Source organism: Mauremys reevesii, linkage group 1 (assembly GCF_016161935.1).
Source record: "Mauremys reevesii isolate NIE-2019 linkage group 1, ASM1616193v1, whole genome shotgun sequence".
In the NCBI taxonomy this organism is placed as follows: Eukaryota; Metazoa; Chordata; order Testudines; family Geoemydidae; genus Mauremys; species Mauremys reevesii.
Window position 1 is genome coordinate 33,465,092 of NC_052623.1, and position 21,517 is coordinate 33,486,608.

The window sequence follows — 21,517 nt, forward strand, 5'->3', positions numbered from 1 at the left end:
AGTTTCAATACCCAAAAGTGTGTTTACAATTGATGCTGCCCAGGATTGTAGTCATCTGCAGAAAACTATTTATTTAGATAGCTTTTGAAATAAACGTAGAGGGTAATTCTTCCTGGTTTTGTTGAACTTGTGACATTTTTCTTTTCATGCAAAGGAAGGCAGTGGCGCTCTACCCAAAGTTAGAGCATTAGTGGCAATATGTGTAAAGTACTACTGTTAGTAAATCAGTTCACCTAGCCCCAGCAAACCAGTGTAACTGCATTTCTACTGTTCTTCCCAACTGCTTGATTTGTATTGTGCTTTGTGAAATTGTGCTGTAGCCATTCCAGGTGATGTTGGTAACTGATTGTAAAATATTGTCATTTTCTACTGTTGTTGGTTGTATAGAATGATTGGTGTACAGTGTTGTACAGCTGGAGGGGTGTTTGTACATACATGGGGAAATGAAGAACATTATGTGTCATTCGCGGCAAATATTGATATTGTTGGTCAGCCAAAGATTTTCCTATTCTTTGCTGCTTAAACTTGTGCCTTAATATTGTATATAATAAATGTATAAAATGTTTCCTTCCTTGAGTTTCCAGCGTGAAATATATTAGATCTATGAAAAAAAACCCATGAATTTTTAAACCATTCTCTGTACTTTTGCAGGCCAGTTACTAAAACTGGAAAGTGATGGCTCAGTTAACTTCAGATCATTTCCCCTTTTTCATAACCCTAAACTATTGACATCGTGGCATACTGGTGGAGAGGAGGTTGATTGTGTCTCATCTGAAAGACAAAGACAATACAGACTCCTTGTACATGGCAAACTCTTATAGATAGGCCTGCAAAGCAAAGAGTAAAAACAAAGGAAAAGAACCTAGCCATGACCCAGCAAGCATGAAGAATGGGATCAGATAGAATTAATTTATCTTCTCTAGTTGGAAGACACTTCTTCATTTCACAGATAAGGCCTGATTTCTGCTCCCATTGTAGTTGGTGACAAAACTCTGTCTGATTTCACCAGCTCAGGACTGGGCCCTTATGAATTAAAGTAACAATATCTATGGTAAATTTATGAATGGGATTATAAAATGGGATTGCCTGCATTAACTGGAGACTAGACTCGATGACCGAAGAGCTCACTTCCAGCATTATGTCCTATGTAAGTAATAAAGACCATAGGCGCAATTCTGTATGGCTCTATGGATTTTCGAGAGTGCCCAACACTTCCCAGGATCAAGACCTTCGGAAGCACAGTTTGTTGGAGTTTTTTCACTCAAGTGAAAGAAACAGTAGGGAAAAAAGTGACACATGCATGAGTATCTTGCATTTAATAACTGAGATCTGCTCAGCAGACTCTCACATGCTCTTGAATGAGTCTATTAAAAAATTCCTGAAACGACTCCAGAGAAGCGCCGTGTATGTAAGGTATGAAAACCATGAAGTGTATCTTCCCATCTGCTTGCCACATTCCTCCCTGGCTCGCCTGCACCTGTTTTAAAAAAAAACAAACAACCCTGGAATTAATGTGTCAGAAGACACACAGGGATGTCATAGATACCAGCGTGGACGTCATCCTTCACACATCGCAGCAGTCTCATGTCCCGCATACTCAACACAGGTTTCAGTGCCACGCTGGGTCACCTATCTTAGCACTCTCTCCAAGATGCAGCAGCTGTATCTATTTTTAGTGCAGGTGGGCTTTGCCAGCAACAGCAAGAAGAAATTAGGTAACAGGCTTGGGCCCATAGAAGAATCTAGTTTGTTGTTTGAAGAAAAAAAAAAAAAGCTGGAGCCTGGATTTTGTAGCAAGATTTAGGACTTAGCTGAGTGGCTTGAGATCATGTTAGGAAACTAACCAGTCCAGGGAAAAATAGAATGAAATGTGTAGAAAAAGCTGTATAAAAGATGTGTCCAGCTATAGACCAAAATGGATTTGATCCTATTTTGGAATGCCTACAAACAGGAGCTTCCCAAACTGCCAGCCAAATAAGGAGGATCACTGAGGTACCAAAATAGCACCATTGGACTGTGAATCAGGAGACCCCAGCTCTGTTCCCATCTTTGCCACTGACCTGCTGTGTGAATTGGGCAAATTACTTCACCTCTCTGTGCCTCAGTGCCCCAGCCGGTAAATGGAAGTAATGATACTGACTGGGAGAGCTGCAGGTGAAAAGAAACACAGAAGGACGAAGTGGTGTTGGCGACAATCCATTCACTGTGCTTGGCAGTTCTGCTGCTTCCTTGTTGCCTTGTTCCTTCTCAACATGACCGATTAAGGCGTCTTTTACAAAACAAAGCCGTAGCTCAGAGTCCAGCTAGTCCTCCCTGGGTGGAACAATTTGCTTTCGATATTTTGATTTAATCACATCTACTGTCATTCAGATCTTAGTTCTGGAAAGTGTTCTCACGCTCTCACCCAGATGTCAGAAATTGTTTCATTGATAAACAGCTTCAGAATCTGCCTCCATTGTACCGTGCTGAGTCATTTCCACTCCTTGAATCCACGGGAAATGGTGTAAGCACCATGGCTTGAGATATTTAAAACTCAGTGTGACAAATGCAGACGGAGACAGTGGCCAGTGTAAGACGCAAGCTGGCACTGGCGGGAACAGACTAGGTGACCATAGACCTTCTAGGAGCTTGCCTTAAACCCTTGAGCCTTCCCACTTTACCATACAGTCGGCTCTCACTGCAAAAACGTGCTATTTAGGATGCAGAGCTGCTGTTACAGCAGTGACTTGCATTGCAGCTCTCCTAGGCCGGGAAGCACTTCCATCAGACAGCAAGCAGGGAAAACGAGGAATAGTGAGCAGCAGTGTTACATCCACGGGTAAGCCCAGTACAAGAAGAGCAATTGGCATCATTTCTGTTCTGTATTAATGGTAATCCGTCCCTTAAGCCATGGCTTTGCAGGCAAGTGAAACTAGCTTAGACTACACCACACTCTCAGGCTACAAGAGGGCCAGGAATTAGATGACACTAAGGCTGAAAGACCCTAGGGCATTTTCTTTCATAGCAGCTACTTCAGCTTTAGATTAATAAATATCATAGCTCATAGTCACCGGAGGATTCCTTGGCTCTCCAGCACAGAGGGTTAAATCCCCCATCCCCCCACCCATGCAGCAGTCCAGTGCACCACTTTAAGTCCAGGAGTAACTCCACTGAAGTCAGAATATCAGAATCAGGCCCAAAGAGTATCGAATTCGGGCCCAGGCCTGGAAAGTGCTGGGAGTTGAGAAGCAGCCGAGAAGGGGCACTCAGCACCTTGCAGGATCTTGACTTTTCCTGAGGCCATTCTGTAAGGTGCTTGGAAAGCCACTGGGGTTGTATCAATGCAAGATCATTATCAGTTACTGAACATCAGTCCACAATGCCCAACAGTTCCCAGCCGTTCCTACAGGAAGATCAGCGCCCCATGAGAAACAGGGCACTTCGTTAGGTGCTTCAATATGGATGTGGGTGCCTAACTATGGGCATCCAGTTTCAAAACTACAAGCAAATGGCCGGCTTGTTGCCCAGCCCTCTCCTGCTGTATTTTCAGTTACAGATTTGATGTAATTAGTAATGATGATTTTGCCCTGCGAGGTGAGGCGATTTCTAAGTCCCCCCAAATGTAAGATGTCAATGTACAACCACTTGTCTGGCAGAATTAGCATTCAGGAAGCAGCAGCAGCTGATGTTCTAAGGCAGGCCTTCACAACTCATAAAGCGGCGAGGGCCACACTACTCCAAAGAAAACAGCTGAGGGCCGAAACCCCCCTGCCCCGTGGAAACACCCCCCCCCCAGCTCCTGGCCCCGCCGAAACACCCTGCCCCAGCACCGCCCAGCCCTGCAGAAACACACCCTCCTTCCCCAGGGCCGCCCCACCAAAACAGCTGTGGGCCAAAAAGGAAGGTTGGGGGTGGGGAGGTGATACTTGATTTTAAATCAACCAGGGGCTCCCAGATGAAGAGGTGGCTGGGAGCCCTCAGGGGCAAATTAAAGGGCCTGGGGCTCCGGCAGCTGGGGGAACCCAGAGCTTTGCGGGGCTGGGGCAGGGATTTAAAGGGCCCAGAGCTCCTGCCGCTGAGGGGAGCCCGAGCCCTTTAAATCCCAGCCCCGGCCCATCCGCTGGAGTCGCGGCCAGGATTCAAAGGGCCCTGAGCCCTTTAAATCTCAACCGCCGCCAGGAATCTCTGCGGGCAGCCCAGAGCCCTTTGATTCCCAGCCGCAGCCGGGATTTAAAGGGCTCTGGGCTCCCCACCGCTGCCGGCAGCCCAGAGCCCTTTGAATCCCGGCCGCGGCTGAGATTTAAAGAGCTCTGGGCTCCCCGCGGCTGCCAGCAGCCCAGAGCCCTTTGAATCCCGGCCGCGGCTGAGATTTAAAGGGCTCTGGGCTCCCCGCAGCTGCGGGCAGCTCAGATCCCTTTGATTCCCGGCTGCAGGCAGCTCAGAGCCTTTTGAATCCCGGCGGGCAGCCCAGAGCCCTTTGATTCCCGGTGGTGGGCCTCACAGTGAGCCTCCGCGGGCCGCATGCAGCCCGTGGGCCGTATGTTGTGCAGGCCTGTTCTAAGGGAAGGGCCCTGAGCAGGGACATTTATCATTACAAAAGAAGCAGGTCTGACAAACAGTCTGCTCCTGTCAGTTTTGCTCTGGTTGTGCAGTGTCAGAGCTCAACTAATAATTGACACAGGCCTTTTCTAACCAGACTGACTGTGAAACAGTCCCTCGAGCACCCTAACTATTTCTGAAAGGGTTTAGTTACCAGCCTGTTTTACATTTCCCAGGGTGACCCATGCAGCTTACACAAAGCAGAGTCCTCAGCAAATGGCACAGCCGTCTATTTCAGTAAGGGGTCTGGCATAACTGAAATATCATTACACGCCACATGCTAAATTGCTGCCTGTGCGTCACTTGTAATGTCACCAGGAGCCTCTCAGCTAGTTTCTCAAACTTCTCACTCTCAAATTAAAGAAAGGACAGGGAGAAAAAAATGTCTTCAGCTCCAATATAGCTCAGCCTGTCCCTTCCTGAGTTCGCCACATCGGTAAATCTCTGTGCAACCCTGCACTACTGATGACTAGGGAGAGGCCTTTAATCTTGCAACTTTCTTAAGCACTGGCTTCATGTCAGCTAAATGGATCAGGGAATGCTAATAGTGATAGAGGCCCAGATCCTGAAAGGTATTTAGCGCCTAACTCCCATTGATTTCACACTGGAAACTTTTTGTGGCAGGTCCCATGTCTTTATACTACAGCTGCAATGAAAAAACACATATGCTCTGGGCTCCCAGACAATCTGGTCAAGAAAAATATATTTGATCACTGTGAAATAAGCTTTCCGTCTAAGTCCAGTTCCTAATGCCTAAGTCTCATTTGCATCAAGGTAAATCAGGAGTAACTCCACTGAACGTTAATGGGCTGGTTTCTAGTTGATTTTGGGGCCACTCTGGTGATACAAAGCAGCTCTCTAGCTGCCCAGTTATGTTGTGTTTACAGTTTGGCCTACCAGAGCAGTGCAAAGTAATCAGAGCGTACTGGGGAATTGGTCCAATGGAATTTCCTATAAATAATACAGTTTGCTATAAAACTGGTGTGAGATCAGAATCAGTCCCCTTTGTGCCCGCAGCAGATATGGGTGTAGAGCTGATCACACAGTGGGGAAGTCATTGACGAGAGCTTTCACTACTTTGCAGTCTGTCCATTTGGCTATGTTTGTGCCTCCTTGCTTTTCTGAGAATATTTGTGCAGCTAGACGTTCGCTCACACAAGAATAGGGGGAAACCTGTTCTTCACGCAATTGACTGTGTTCACATGCAAAAAATAAAATAGTGTTCATGCCCAACAGGGGAGGTCAGCCTCCCCTATTGATAACATTTCAGTCACCCAATCAGGGCACAGAAAGCCTATCATGTGATGTATGTGACCAATCACACACTAATTGGGAGTAGCTGAAGGCACAGGCAAAGGGATTGATTTGAGAACAACCAACTGGCTGAAACACATTTGCATACATCACTTGCTGTACAATGAGGACTAACGAACTAGCACAATCTAGATTCTGTGCTGCATTGCCAGGAGGTACAACCCAGGATGAAGGTGGGCAAGGTGGCTTTTCGCCACCTATGTGCCCTCTGGATTCTGGGCTACTAAGGTCCTTCACTCAGCTCCTAGTGCAAGTTAAAGCAGCCACAGGGCTGCTCTAACTTCAGCAGTCTTCCCAGAGCTGCCTATGGGCTGTGCAGCATCCCCAGATGCCCCATAACTACAGCTGCTCCCCTTAACAAGAGACCAAAGACTGACTGGACACAGAGCCAGAACTCTCACTCCTTCAGGGGGTCTCTCTCTAAGCCAGTACTGAGGCACAGTTTTTGGAAAGGCTGCATTGCCCTGACCCATGCTGTGCTTGTTCAGTGTATGAGCACAAGGCTCCAGTCCTCAGGGTTGCAGCAGAATCACTTCACTGTATGCAGTGTGGCTCCCGCTTACATTTAATGCAGCTCCCAACCTGGGTGATATGGAGCATAAACAGTTACAATGAAAGCTGAGCCCAAATCAATGTCCCAAACCTTTGGGGAGTTTTTAATGGATTCAGCCTTTCCCCTGACCCGTACCACTCTCATGGCCTGAACCAAAATGCATCTGGATCCCAGCACCCACCAGTTGGGGAGGAATTGCTGGATCTGGACTCTGCAGCTTTGGCCCATCTCTGATTAGAATCACGTTCATTCACAGTCGATTGGCTCTTTGCTTTCTGTTTGCAGAGCGGTGGACTTTCCATTTCCTTTCAGGCCCCTGGCAGATGTGATCTAATCCTGGTTTAAGGAAAGAAGGAAATGAATCCTAGGGGAAGTGACCTGGGCACTGACCTAGACCAGCGGTTCCCAACCTTTTTCTTTCTGAGGCACCCGTTACATGCTATAAAAACCACGGCCCAGCTGTGCCACAACAACTGGTTTTCGGCATATAAAAGCCAGGCCCAGCATTTGGGGGTAGCAAGCAGGGCAGTTGCCTGGGGCCTCATGCCACGGGGCCTCTGCGAAGCTAAGGTGCTCAGACTTTGGCTTCAGCCCCAGATGGCAGGACTCAGGGCCCTGGGCTTCAGCCCCATGCAGTGGGGCTTTAGCCAGGGCTGGCTCCAGACCCCAGTGCGCCAACCGCGCGCTTGGGGCGGCATTTTGCCGGCAGGGCGGCAGGCGGCTCCGGCGGACCTTCCGCAGTCATGCCTGCGGGAGGTCCCCCGGAGCCGCGGGACCGGCGACCGGCAGCGCGCCCCCTGCGGCGTGCCGCCCTGCTTGGGGCAGCCAAATTCCTAGAGCCGCCCCTGGCTTTAGCTTTCTGCCCTGGGCCACAGCGAGTCTAACATTGGCTCTGCTTGGCGGCCCCCCCCGCCGAAACCTGCTCACGGCCCCCCCAGGGGGCCCCAGAGTCCTGGTTGAGAATTGCTGTTCTGGAGGGATCAGGCAGCAAGAGTTACCAGTCCCAGAGTTACAGGCCCACCCACCTGGGCTGGGATACAGCCTAGTTCCTAGAATTGCCATAGGTCAACATTGAAGCTGTGGCTGCTAATAATGAGACCGCCCATTCAGTACTTCCTCTGCCAATGAGCACATGACAGAAGAAATAGCATAGCTATGGCTGGTGGGGGGATGACCCTATCACATAGATCATCTAAAGTAAAAATCCCTAACTATAAGCACTAGGTGTCAGATGTTCCAGCTGCATTTATAGTTATTTTGCATTAAACACTTTAAGGGAAACAGAACTGAAGGGTCTGTTCACGAAAGAACTTTCTCTGATTACTCAACACGCCTTTTGACTCCCCATTTATGGCTGAAAAATTCTACATATACACACACATGGCTCATGCATTGCCTGGAAATGCAATTAGGTCTCTGCAGAGCATCGAGGGGGAAGCAGGTGACCCACCAGGAATTCAGAACTTCCTGTGTGACAGCTGGACCCTGGAGCAGAAAAGCAGGGCTACGCAGCAGCAGGCTTCGCCATCAGTCTTCCGACTCCTACAGAACTTGTAAGTTAACAGCCAATGCAGGCAAAGCCTTTCTGGATCTAAACACTGAGAGAGAGGCCAGCATTGGTCAGAAAACTTGAGAGCCTGACCCTGATGGGTGCTGAGCAGAGGGGTCCCACTCTGGGAGGATCGCTCTCTACCCATATACAGCTCCTCTTGTCCCCCCATTTGACCGTCTATGAGGGTGTGAGCAGAACAGGTCTCAACCAGATTCTCTCCCTGTCCTCAAACCTGCAGGCCTGAGTTCCTGCAGACACAGAGTCAGATGGGACAAGCCTATTAGGTTACCTAGGCCAGCCCATTGCCAATCCAGGATTGCTCCGTACAGTACATTAGCTAACCCACTTTAAAATTGATCGGTTGATAGAGTTTCCACCATTGTGCGTGACCACAGACTAACAGATTTCTAACTGGCATGGTCATCAGCGCCCATTTCCCTGTTCTTAATTTAAGCTCATTGCTCTTAGGTAAATCCCTGTAGACATCCTTATTTGCATGGTACTACACCTTTGCACACGAATGGGCAAATCCAACGGCAGGCTGAGTGCAGAACCTGGCCAAGAGCTGTAAAACCCAGCCCAACTTTTCTGTCCGGCTATTTGTTTCATCTTGGATTGACTAATGATAGGCTTGTAGTTGAGGCTCTGGCTTGGGACTTGAGAGAGCTGGGGTCAGTTCCAACCTCTACCACAACTCCCCTGCAGGGCCGCCCAGAGGATTCCGGAGGCCTGGGGTCTTCGGCGGTGGGGGGGCCCCTCCTTCCACTCTGGGACCCGCCGCCGAAGTGCCCCGAAGACCCGCGGCGGGAGCCGACCGCCGTCGAATTACTGCCGAAGCGGGACCTGCCGCGGAAGTGCAGCCAGGTCTTCAGCGGTAATTCGGTGGCGGGGGGCCCCCACCGTGGGTCTTCGGGGCACTTTGGCGGTGGGTCCTGGAATGGAAGGGCCTCCCGCTGCCGCGTTACTGCAAGACCCGGCTGCACTTCGGCGGCGGGTCCCGCTTTGGCGGTAATTCGGGGGCAGGGAGGGCCTTCCGCCCTGGAGCGGAAGGATCCCCTGCCGGCGAAGACCAGGAGCGGAAGAAGCTCCGGGAGCCCTGCTCCAGGGGCCCTGAAAAACTCTTGTGGGGGCCCTTGTGGGGGCCCCTGCGGGGCCTGGGGCCTGGAGCAAATTGCCCTACTTGCCCGCCCCCTCTGGGCTGCCCTGCTCCCCTGTGTGACTTTGGGTGAGTCACATAATGTCTTTTTAGAGATACAAGGTGGGTGAGGTAGTAGCTTTTATTGGCCCAACTTCTGTGAGTGAGGGAGATGCTTTCACGCTTACAGAGAGGAGAAGAGCTCTGTATAAGCTCAAAAGCTTGTCTCTCTCACCAACAGAAGTTGGTCCAATAAAAGCTATTACCTCACCCACCTTGTCTCTGTAGTATCTTGGGACCAACAGGGCTACAACAACACAACACAACACAACACGGCTTTTGTCTGTTTTAGCTATATTGTAACTGCTCGAGGGCAGGAACGCTCTTAATATGGGCATGGACAGTGGGGCCCAGATATAAGCTGAGGCTTTGAGATGCAAGTACAATAAAACTAAGTAGCTAATGCGACTGCACAGCCACAGGGTGACAAGTGCAAATTCACATTATAACCAGAGCTGCTGAATGCAGAAAAATAAACCGACTGAAAGCTGACTGAAGGGGGAGGAAAAGCTGATGGAAAGGAAACAGACTGAAAAAATTAGATGCTAAAAATATAAAACCTACAGTATGTTGTTATAGCAACGAAAATGTGTGATGCTAAGAGGCTCCCATGTCCCTTGTGTTAAGGTATCTATTTAGGCTGGTGAGCATTTGGGTGTCAAAGCAAGCTGGTCTGCCATTTACATGGCGAAGCCTGTCTGACAGGCCATCAAGAAGGACCAAACCATATGCTGTGAAATCCTGCTAGAAAGTGTAACATGAGGCCAAGCAGATTGGAGGGAGGAGCGACTGGCCGCTTGGAAAGCCACATGCTATCTGGACCCTCAACTGAAATTAGCTTCAGCTGCAAAAAGCTGAATCTCGTTTATGGTTGTTCAAAGCCAGGGTTCTGAATTGGGTGCGTCTCTGCTCTAACGTGTAATAGCAGGCCAGAGGCTGATTCCTGGTACAAACCTATTTATTTTAGAAAACAACAATAATAATAATAATACTTCATTAACCAACACACCATATTAGCTAGTTTGTGTTGCTCACTCCCCAGTATCATCTATTGATTTGAAAGCGAAAGGCCACAGTGTGTCTGGCCCTCATGCAGCTGTGTGGGGGTGGCTGGGCAGGTACAATGAGCCTTTCTCCCCGCTCCCATCCCCGTCTCTCCCAACAGGTTCCTCCTCGCACGCCATTCTAGCATCTCAAGAGTGCACATCACTGCAAAGGGAGCCAGGCGGAAGTGGGGCCATGACTAGTCTTCCCCATAGCAGCGGTGTGGAGCTCAGGAGCTGCTCTCACTTCCCCAGGCTCCCAGCGGGAGCATGGACACAGTGCTGTCTCTGAGTGGTGTATCCTGTACCCCTCAGACCAGGATGGGATGGGGCACTTGGCTAATCATTTAAGCTGTATGGTAACAAGAGCAGAGCTTGGATGGGTCAATAGAAAAAAAAGGGAATGATGAGGGGGTTGAGTTGCAGGGAGCTTTAGCATTTAGACTTGTAGGCTTGGAAGGGACCACAAAGGTCAGCTAGTCTAATCCCCTGTCAGGATGCAGGATTTGTTGGGTCTAACCAGCCAGGACAGCTATGGCGTAAGCCAGTTGGTTTATGTTCCACTCAGGGTCAGGGAAGGAATTTAGGTTCATCTTGTGGAACACGATTTGCCCTAAAGTGTTGCCCTTGTGTCTCATGAGCAGCCCCCAACTGCCTAGTGTAAGGAAAGACGGGTAGAGGGTGTAAATAGGAAGGGGCTCACTACGCATGTGTCTGTCTCTTATGGCAACTGTATTGCACGTTATGTGGGTTTAGGGTATGTGGCATTTATTTATCATGCAACTATATCTTACCCTGCTCTATTATAGAGGTTGGACAGTCTCTCCCCTTTGCTGGTTGCACCAACCTCTGCCCTCACTAGCTCGTCACCTCAGCCTCACTCCACACCTTCCCCTCCGACCTCCTTCCTTCATCCCATCGTAGCCCCATCCCCTCGCCTTTCTCTGTCCCTTAGCTTAGCTTCTCCAAACTCAACCCCACGCCCCCACCCCCAAAAACTCAGGGAACGAATGCGCCCTTTGCCATCACCATATTGTTCACTCTGCTAGACTGTTATAAGACTCTCTTTTAGTCTATGTTTGGTAATAGGTAAAGGTAATAATTGGAGATATGCCACTCTCTGAGAACTGGAAGGGACCTTGAAAGGTCATTGAGTCCAGCCCCCTCCCTTCACTAGCAGGACCAATTTTTGCCCCAGATCCCTAAGTGGCCCCCTCAAGGATTGAACTCACAACCCTGGGTTCAGCAGGCCAATGCTCAAACAACTGAGCTATCCCTCCCCCCCATATGTATGGTACTTACCACATTGGGGCCCGGTTCTCAGCTGATCACTAGGGACTACCATAATAAACTCAATTAACAATTATACTAATATCAACTGAAGTAATGACCTTTCAGATGGATTTGTTACGCAACACACGTATGGTAGGTTATTACATACCACATAGTACAAATGCCTGCCAGTTATAAGAGGTGCACTGGCCTATATTTCTCCCAGAGTTCTGTTCCCTCATGTTAATTTATAGCCCACAAGACCCTGCAATCGTACAAGCCATCATTTGGCATAAGCAGAGAGGAAATGTGTCACACCAATGATACATTTGTTGTGTGTCTTACTACAAGCTAGGAAGGTATCGTCCATGGACCAGTCCCTGGTATGCTAGTATCCAAAACAACAAGTTAAGAAACTGGGACAAACTGACCTGTAAAGAGTTTTGTAACTTGCAAAAATCATCCTATAAATACTCTGAGCTGAAATGTGTAACTCTGGGCGCACACTTTCTGTGTAAGGGGAACATAACAATGCTTGGTGAGCTGACTTCCTGAAGACTGGTAGCACGTTGAACCTTTTTCCTGTACTATATTATTATTAGTTTAAAGCAATAAACTTGACTGACAATGATTATTTGGCCTCTTGAATAGATGTTATAATGAACCAAAGTGCGGTCAAGCAATTGGCTATACAGGTTACCAACACTATCTAGGGAGAAGTTTAGAGGTACTTTTCCTGATCCACCACGGTGTTACTCCAGTTTCACACTTCTGTAAATCAACAGCAATTGCATTGAAGTCAATGGAGTCACTCCAGGGTAAAAGGCAAGGAAGTGTGAGAACTATCAGCTATTTCCAGAGAGAGAGATTGGTTGGTTGAGCTGATGTGGCTATTGTCCCTAGAAAAAGGATCTTTCCACTGCTGTCTGAGAAGCAAGCTTTCATTCTGGACTGAAAAAGGAAAAGCATACTAGTATTTGTGGGAGAGAGAGAGAGATGTGTGGGCCTGAGCAGTGCTAAGGAATTTTAAATCTATTATACACTAAATGACTAAAATAGCAGAAAGGGAACTGAGATGTATGGCCTTTGAGAGCACCTGCCCGCACAGCTCCAATGCTCACCTGCTTTAGGCAGAGGACATTGTAAAAATGCCTTGAATTTTAGTCTGGCAAGTGAGCAGAAAGACATTTCACATGGGCAATAAAAAAATGCCTCTACACCATAGCAGGTCCTATTTTAGACTGGGCGGGCTTTTCATCTGAGGACATGCTGAAAGCCTGATCACGTTACCCAGCTTACTGTTTGTACGCAGGCCATTTTACCTTCTGTTAGAGGGACCTACCACAGCTTCCCTGCAGACTCCAGGGTGAGGCTTAATAGCCTTTTTGCTGACCTCTGACTACTGTGCTCCAATGTTTCTGGCAGCATGGTCACTCTCCTTTCCCAGAATAGGTACCTGATATTCCTCAGCACCGGGATTGCTAGTGACTGACAGGCAAATAAATACTTCCCTAAAGTTACAGCGAAGTCCAGCTACAGTGGAGAATGTTACAAATGTCCAAAGCATTTCAGGGAGCTGCATTCCCTTTCTCATTCACAGTGCAGAGGTTAGCAAGGCTGGCCAATGGTCTAGGGAAACACTGGAACCTGAAGAACTAATTTTGTTTAGGCAAAATCTGCATTTGCACACGCAGCTCTGGATTTGCATGAGCAAAACAGAAAAATCCACATATAAATTGAAAAGTCGTGCTTATGTGATTTTGTGACTTACATTTGTCCGTTAAGTCAGCCCATGTAGCTGCTCAGAGGCTGGGATTCCAAACAGCTGTTGTATATGCCTTTTACTTCGTTTTTTTTTTAAAAAAAATTCAAAACACCTTTTTATATAACAATGTTTCTACCAATTCCCCGAATCATTTCCCAGTAGCTTTGTGAAGTAGTGGAGAGTGCGGTGCTTTGCACGCGTGCAGTTACACGTTCAAATCCTATCTAAGAAGTGGGGTATGTTCTCTTCAATTTGGAAGCAGCATATTCTAGTGGATAAAGTACTGGATTGGGTCTCAGGAGACCTGGGTTCTATTCCTGGCTGTAAAACGAACCTGATGAGTGACTGACCTTGGGCAAGTTGCTTCACCTCTAAATTCCTCAGTTTCCCCTTCTGTAGGATGGGGAGAATGACACTGATCTGCTTTGTGGAGCACTTTGAGCTCTACTGATGAAAAGCACTATATATAAACTAGGTATTATTATTATTTTTTTAAAGCCATCAGCTTCCCTCATGGAAATGTTATTAATCTCAAGATTTTCCCATGTGAAAAATGTCCTTATACTAAAAGTTCTAACTAGAAGAGAATTTTTGAACACACACATTTAAGACTCTCTCTCACTCAAGCCTAGCAAAAAATATCTAGCCATTTCTAGACTGTCCCTTGGGAATTTCCCTTTGGTCTGATCGTGCAAGGTGCTGAGTGCCCTCTGTGACGTCCCATTGGCTTAGAAGACCCATCCAAGATGACTGACACTTAGCAGAATTGAGCCTTTTGGCCGTACTGTGCTTCAGTGACGCACAGATTATTCTGGGCTTCCTCTCACTACATTGTGTACTGGTTATCTGCAACTGCAGCTGGCAGACGACATTCAGATAATCCATTATTGGGTGAATAACTGGCTCTGATAGGAACCAAATTAGCTGCTAAACTAAAGAGGCACAAGCAGATAAACAGATTGCACTTGTGGGAGGTTGCTTTCATACCGTTTTTTTTTTCATTCATCTTATCAGGATGCAAACAAGAAATAAAATGTTGCTACATAAAGTTAACTAAAAGCAAGAGGAAATGTATTCCATTCCATGTAATACAATGCAGCTTTTTTAGTGCAATGGCCTGCCTAAAAATTGTGCCCCATAATGCTCTATAGAATTAAATCATGTACAGCCATTAGCCATATGTGTATACAATAACACACAATGTGCTTTCAACAGCAGGGTGCAAACAACAATGGGCTGGAGACACAGCACTGAAACCACAGCTCAGGAAGAAGCAAGAGGCTGGGGTAAGATGGTTTTGCAGTACAGTTTGGATTCTCGCTTGCCTTAGGGGCCAAAAGAGCCTTTGGTGTAAGTTACAGCAGCCCCAGGGCTGCTGTAACTTCTGGCAATCTTTCCTGGACTGCACTATAGCCCAGAATCTGCATAGCTAGTCCCCAACATGCCCCATTCCCAGCCCTGTCTCAGGATGCTCCCTACTCTTGTAAGGATAAGGCTGTTTCCTGTAGCCATATTAGGCAAGCAGCAGCCATTAGTTAAGAAGTAGGAAGTCACGTCCTCACGTTCCATCTAAATTACATTAAAACAATGTAATATCGGGCTGTTAGGAAATTGATCCTGTCCTAATAGCACCCACTATCACCAGATAAAGAAACTGATCTTAAGATGTATCAGAGGGGTAGCCGTGTTAGTCTGGATCTGTAAAAGCAGCAAAGAGTCCTGTGGCACCTTATAGAGTAACAGACGTTTTGCAGCATGAGCTTTCGTGGGTGAATACTCACTTCATCGGATGCATGATCTTAAGATGGTTAATGAAAACTTAGTTTGATGGCATCCTGTCTGGCAAGGAATCACTTATCAATAGCTGTGGTTGTGAAATTCCCACTTCTTTATTGTTTTGTCATTATGGTCCCCACTTCTCTATTGTTTATCTGCATGGTATCTGTATGGTTCTTTGATTGTTTCTGTCTGTTACATAATTAATTTTCAGAGTAGCAGCCATGTTAGTCTGTATCCGCAAAAAGAGCAGGAGTACTTGTGGCACCTTAGAGACTAATAAATTTATTTGAGTATAAGCTTTCATTGGCTACAGCTCACTTCATCAGATGCATAGAATGGAACACCCAGAAAGAAGATATTTATACATACAGAGAACATGAAAAGGTGGAAGTAGCCATGCCAGCTGTAAGAGGCCAATCAACTGAGATGAGCTATCATCAGCAAAAAACCTTTGACGTGATAATCGAGATGACCCATAGAAGGTGTGAGAACTTAACATGGGGAAATAGATTCAATTAGTGTAATGACCCAACCATTCCCAGTCTCTGTTTAAACCTAAGTCAATTGTATCTAATTTGCATATTAATTCAAGTTCAGCAATCTCTCTTTGGAGTCTATTTTTGAAGTTTTTTTGTTGCAAAATTGCCACCTTCAAGTCTGTCACTGAGTGGTTAGGGAGGTTGAAGTGTTCTCCCACTGGTTTTTGAATGTTATGATTCCTGATGTCAGATGTGTCCATTTATTCTTTTGCGTAGAGATTGTCCAGTTTGGCCAATGTATATGGCACAGGGGCATTGCTGGCACATGGTGGCATATATCAAGTTGGTAGATGTGCAGGTGAATGAGCCCCTGATGGCATGGCTGATGTGATTAGGTCCTATGATGATGTCATTTGAATAGATATGTGGACAGAGTTGGCATCAGGCTTTGTTGCAAGGATAGGTTCCTGGGTTAGTGTTTCTGTTGTATAGTGTGCAGTTGCTGGTGAGTATTTGCTTCAGGTTGGGGGCTGTCTGTAAGCGAGGACTGGCCTGAATCCCAAGATCTGTGAGAGTGAGGGATCATCTTTCAGGATAGGTTGTAGATCTTTGATGATGCGCTGGAGAGGTTTTAGTTGGGGGCTGTAGGTGATGGCTAGTGGCGTTCTGTTATTTTCTTTGTTGGGCCTGTCCTGTAGTAGGTGGCTTCTGGGTACTCTTCTGGCTCTGTCAATCTGTTTTTTCACTTCAGCAGGTGGGTATTGTAGTTTTAAGAATGCTTGACAGAGATCTTGTAGGTGTTTGTCTCTGTCTGAGGGATTGGAGCAAATGCAGTTGTATCTTAGAGCTTGGCTGTAGACAATGGATCCTATGGTGTGTCCTGGATGGAAGCTGGCGGCATGTAGGTAAGCATAGCGGTCAGTAGGTTTCTGGTATAGGGTGGCGTTTATGTGACCATCGCTTATTAGCTCAGTAGTATCTAGGAAATGGACCGCTTGTGTGGATTGGTCTAGGCTGAGGTTGATGGTGGGATGGAAATTGTTAAAATCACAGTGGAATTCCTCGAGGGCTTCTTTTCCATGGGTCCAGATGATGAAGATGTCATCAATGTAGTGCAAATAGAGAAGGGGCATTAGGGGACGAGAGCTAAGGAAGCGTTGTTCTAAGTCGATTATCACTTTAAAGGTTTTTTTTCTCCTGATGATGATAGCTCATCTCAGTTGATTGGCCTCTTACAGTTGTCATGGCTACTTCCACCTTTTCATGTTTCTGTATGTATAAATATCTTCTGTGTGTTCCATTCTATGCATCCGAAGGAGTGAGCTGTAGCCCACGAAAGCTCATGCTGAAATAAATTTATTAGTCTCTAAGGTGCCACAAGTACTCCTGTTCTTTTTATAATTAATTTTGCTAGGTGTAAATTAATTAAGCTGATGGAGTATGATTGGTTAGAGAATTTTGTTGCACGATGTTAGGATTGATTAGTAAAATTTTAGTAAAATGATTGGTTAAGGTATAGCTAAGCGGGACTCGAGTTCTTCTTCTTCCAGGTCTTTCCCTCTTCTTATTCTTCTGTTCCTTCGCTGCTGGTCTCCTTCTTGGACCCCAGTTTATACAGTGAAACTTACCTCCAAGACCCAGCCTAAGATCAAAGCTGCTAAGAATCCTCTGCAGTTGTCATCATGAACAGGTCTGACTACCAAAAAGAGGCCATCAGACAACTCTCCAATACCAAATTTTACAAGCTACTTCCCTCAGATCCCACTGAGGAATACACTAAGAAACTGCACCATCTACTCAGGACACTCCCTACACTAACACCGGAACAAATCAACATACCCTTAGAACCCCGACCAGGGTTATTCTATCTACTACCTAAGATCCACAAACCTGGAAATCCTGGACGCCCCATCATCTCTGGCATTGGAACTCTCACTGAAGGACTGTCTGGATATGTGGACTCCCTACTCAGACCCTATGTTACCAGCACTCCCAGCTATCTCCGTGACACCACTGATTTCCTGAGGAAACTACAATGCATTGGTGACCTTCCAGAGAACACCATCCTAGCCACCATGGATGTAGAGGCTCTCTACACAAACATCCCACACACTGATGGAATACAAGCTGTCAGGAACAGTATCCCTGATGATGCCACAGCACAACTGGTTGCTGAGCTCTGTGCCTTTATCCTCACACACAACTATTTCAAATTTAATGACAATATATATCTCCAGATCAGTGGCACCGCTATGGGCACCCGCATGGCCCCACAATATGCCAATATTTTTATGGCTGACCTGGAACAACGCTTCCTCAGCTCCTGTCCACTCACGCCCCTTCTCTATCTACGCTACACTGATGACATCTTCATCATCTGGACCCATGGGAAGGAGACTCTGGAAAAATTCCACCATGATTTCAACAGCTTCCACCCCTCCATCAACCTCAGCCTGGACCTATCTACACGGGAAGTCCACTTCCTAGACACCACGGTGCAAATAAGTGGTGGTCACATTAACACCACCCTATACCGAAAACCTACCGACCGCTATGCCTACCTTCATGCCTCCAGCTTCCATCCCGGGCACACCACAAGATCCATTGTCTACAGCCAAGCACTGAGGTACAACCGTATCTGCTCTAACCCCGCAGACAGAGACCAACACTTAGAAAATCTCCACCAAGCATTCTCAAGACTACAGTACCCACATGAGGAAATAAGGAAACAGATCAACAGAGCCAGATGTGTACCCAGAAGCCTCCTACTGCAAGACAAGCCCAAGAAAGAAACCAACAGGACTCCACTGGCCATCACATACAGTCCCCAGCTCAACCCCCTCCACCGCATCATCAGGGATCTACAACCCATCCTGGACAATGATCCCACACTTTCACAGGCCTTGGGTGGAAGGCCAGTCCTCGCCCACAGACAACCTGCCAACCTGAAGCATATTCTCACCAGCAACTGCACACCGCACCATAGTAACTCTAGCTCAGGAACCAACCCATGCAACAAACCTCGATGCCAACTCTGCCCACATATCTACACCAGCAACACCATCACAGGACCTAACCAGATCAGCCACACCATCACCGGTTCATTCACCTGCACGTCCACCAATGTAATATATGCCATCATATGCCAGCAATGCCCCTCTGCTATGTACATCGGCCAAACTGGACAGTCTCTAAGGAAAAGGATAAATGGACACAAATCAGACATTAGGAATGGCAATATACAAAAACCTGTAGGAGAACACTTCAACCTCCCTGGCCACACAATAGCAGATTTTAAGGTGGCCATCCTCCAGCAAAAAAACTTTAGGACCAGACTCCAGAGAGAAACTGCTGAGCTCCAATTCATCTGCAAATTTAACACCATCAGTTTAGGACTAAACAAAGACTGTGAATGGCTTGCCAATTACAGAACCAGTTTCTCCTCCCTTGGTTTTCACACCTCAGCTGCTGGAACAGGGCCCCATCCTCCCTGATTGATCTAACCTCGTTATCTCTAGCTTGCTTCTTGCTTGCTTATATATACACACCTGCCCCTGGAAATTTCCACTGCTTGCATCCGAAGAAGTGGGTATTCACCCACGAAAGCTCATGCTGCAAAACATCTGTTAGTCTATAAGGTGCCACAGGATTCTTTGCTGCTTCTACAGAATCCAGACGAGACTGACCTTGCCTGGCCACCAGGGAAAGTCCGCCTGCCTGATCAGGATTGGGGAGCATAGAATTGTATGTTTAGCATGTGTATTCTGCTTGGTAATTGTCAATAAATAAAAGATAAGGATATTACTCTTTCACTGGTAAAAGTTCCTGCAAACCCGCAAAGAGTATGCCCCAAACCCTAGAAATTGGGTCTGGGAGGGTGTCTATATTAAGAGGGTTACGCCTTGAGCCCTAGGAATTGGGTAAGGGTGGGTCCCCTAGAGTGTGCGAGTAACAGAGAATTTGTGTGGGTAACACACTGGCATGACGGGTAGGGGACAGCACAGGGTCACTTACAACAGCCCTACTTTACTCCCGTGCCAAGGAAATTTTCTTCTGGCCTCTTGTGATCAGGAGCGGCTCTAGGAATTCCGCTGCCCCAAGCAAGGCGGCGCGCCGTGCGGGACGCTTTAGCGGCATGCCTGCGGATGCTCCACCGAAGCCGCAGGACCAGCGGCCCCTCCGCAGGCATGTCTGCGGGAGGTCCGCCGGAGCCGCCTGCCGCCCTCCTGGCAAAATGCCGCCCCAAGCGTGCGCTTGGCGCGCTGGGGTCTGGAGTCGGCCCTGCTTGTGATTTATTTACAGCCCCTATACCCACCAGTATATAGGGCCTAGGACAGGGACCAGACAACGGGCCCCAGTGAATTGTTAATGCAGGGATCGGCAGCCTATGGCACACGTGCCAAAGAGAGCACGTGAGCCAATTTTTCATGGCACGTTGCTGCCTGCCGGGACTCCAGCATGCCATTAAAAATCTTGCCCCGCCTGGCCCGCTCTCCTCTGCCCTCCGCTCCCCCCGGGGGGGCAGGGAGAAGAAGCATAGGCGTGTGCACGGGGTGAGCAAATAGCCCCACTCTTCCCGGCGCAGCAAGCCACGGGGTCCGCGCTCCAGGGCTGGAGCGCCCAGCTGAGCGCAGCAAGCTGCCGGCCTGCCATCCTCCTCCCCTGGATCCCTGTCGCCGCGCGCGCAGCGCTCTGGGGATCGGGGCTGCGCGCTCCCGTAGGGCAGTGTTTGGCTCTGCGGGGAGGCAGAAACGCTCCCCCCTCCCCTGGATCCCTGTCGCCGCACGTGCAGCGCTCTGGGGGTCAGGGCTGCGCGCTCCCGTAGGGCAGTGTTTGGCTCTGCGTGGAGGCAGAAACACTCCCCCCTCCCCTGGAACCCTGCCGCCGCATGTGCAGTGCTCTGGGAGCTGGCGCTGCATGCTCCCGTGGGGCAGTGTTTGGCTCCTCAGAGAGGCAGACACGCTCCTCGCTCAACTGGAGCCCTGCCGCCGCGCGCTCAGCACTCTGAGGGGCAGGGCTGCGTGCTCCAGCAGGGCAGCATATCTGGCTCTGCTTGGAGCCTCATGATAAGGGGTCCGGGGCTGAGGGAGTTGGATAAGGGGTGGGGGCAGTCAGGGGGCAGAGTGGGATCCCGGATGGGGTGATTAGGGGTGGGGGGAGTCTCTGGAGGGGGCAGTCAGGGAGCAGGGGGTTGGATGGGGCATGGGAGTCCCGGGATCTATCAGGGGGCAGGGGGTGGATAGGGGTCAGGGCAGGGAGCAAGGAGGGTCCTGGAGGGGATGGGCAGGGGACAAGGATCTGGGGGAGTTGGATGAGTCGGGAGTTCTGGGGGTCCTGTCAGGGGGCGGGGAGCGGTTAGATAGGCATGGGAGTCCCGGGCATGGGAGTCCCGGGGGGTCTGTCTGGATGTGGGGGTGTGGATAAGGGTCGGGGCAGTCAGGGGACAGGTAGGGGGTAGGGTCCTTGGGGGAGCAGTCAGGGGACAAGAAGCAGGGAGTCAGATAGGGGATGGGGTCCTGGGGGGCAGTTAGGGGCAGGGGTCCCAGGAGGGGGTAGTCAGGGGACAAGGAGCGGGGGGTGTTGGAGGTTCTGAGGGGGGCAGTCACCCAGCCCTCTGCCCTGAGCCCTGACCCCGCCCCACACACACACACAGCCCTCTACCTTGAGCCCCACACCCCCGCACATACCTCTGCCCTGAGCCCTGTACCTCCCTCATACACACCCAGCCCTCTGCTTGACTCCTTCACCACCCCCATGACCCCAGCCCTGACTCTGGCACACACCCCCACATCCCCAGTCCCCTGCCCTGACATCTGCACCCCCCCACATGCCCCCAGCCCTCTGCCCTGACTCTTGCACCTCCCCACATCCCCAACCCCCCATGCACCCACCACGTCCCCACCCCCACCCTGAGCACCAAACGGGAGCTCCTGCACCATCACCACCCCACACATTCCCACCTGTACCCCTCGCATCAAATGGAAGCT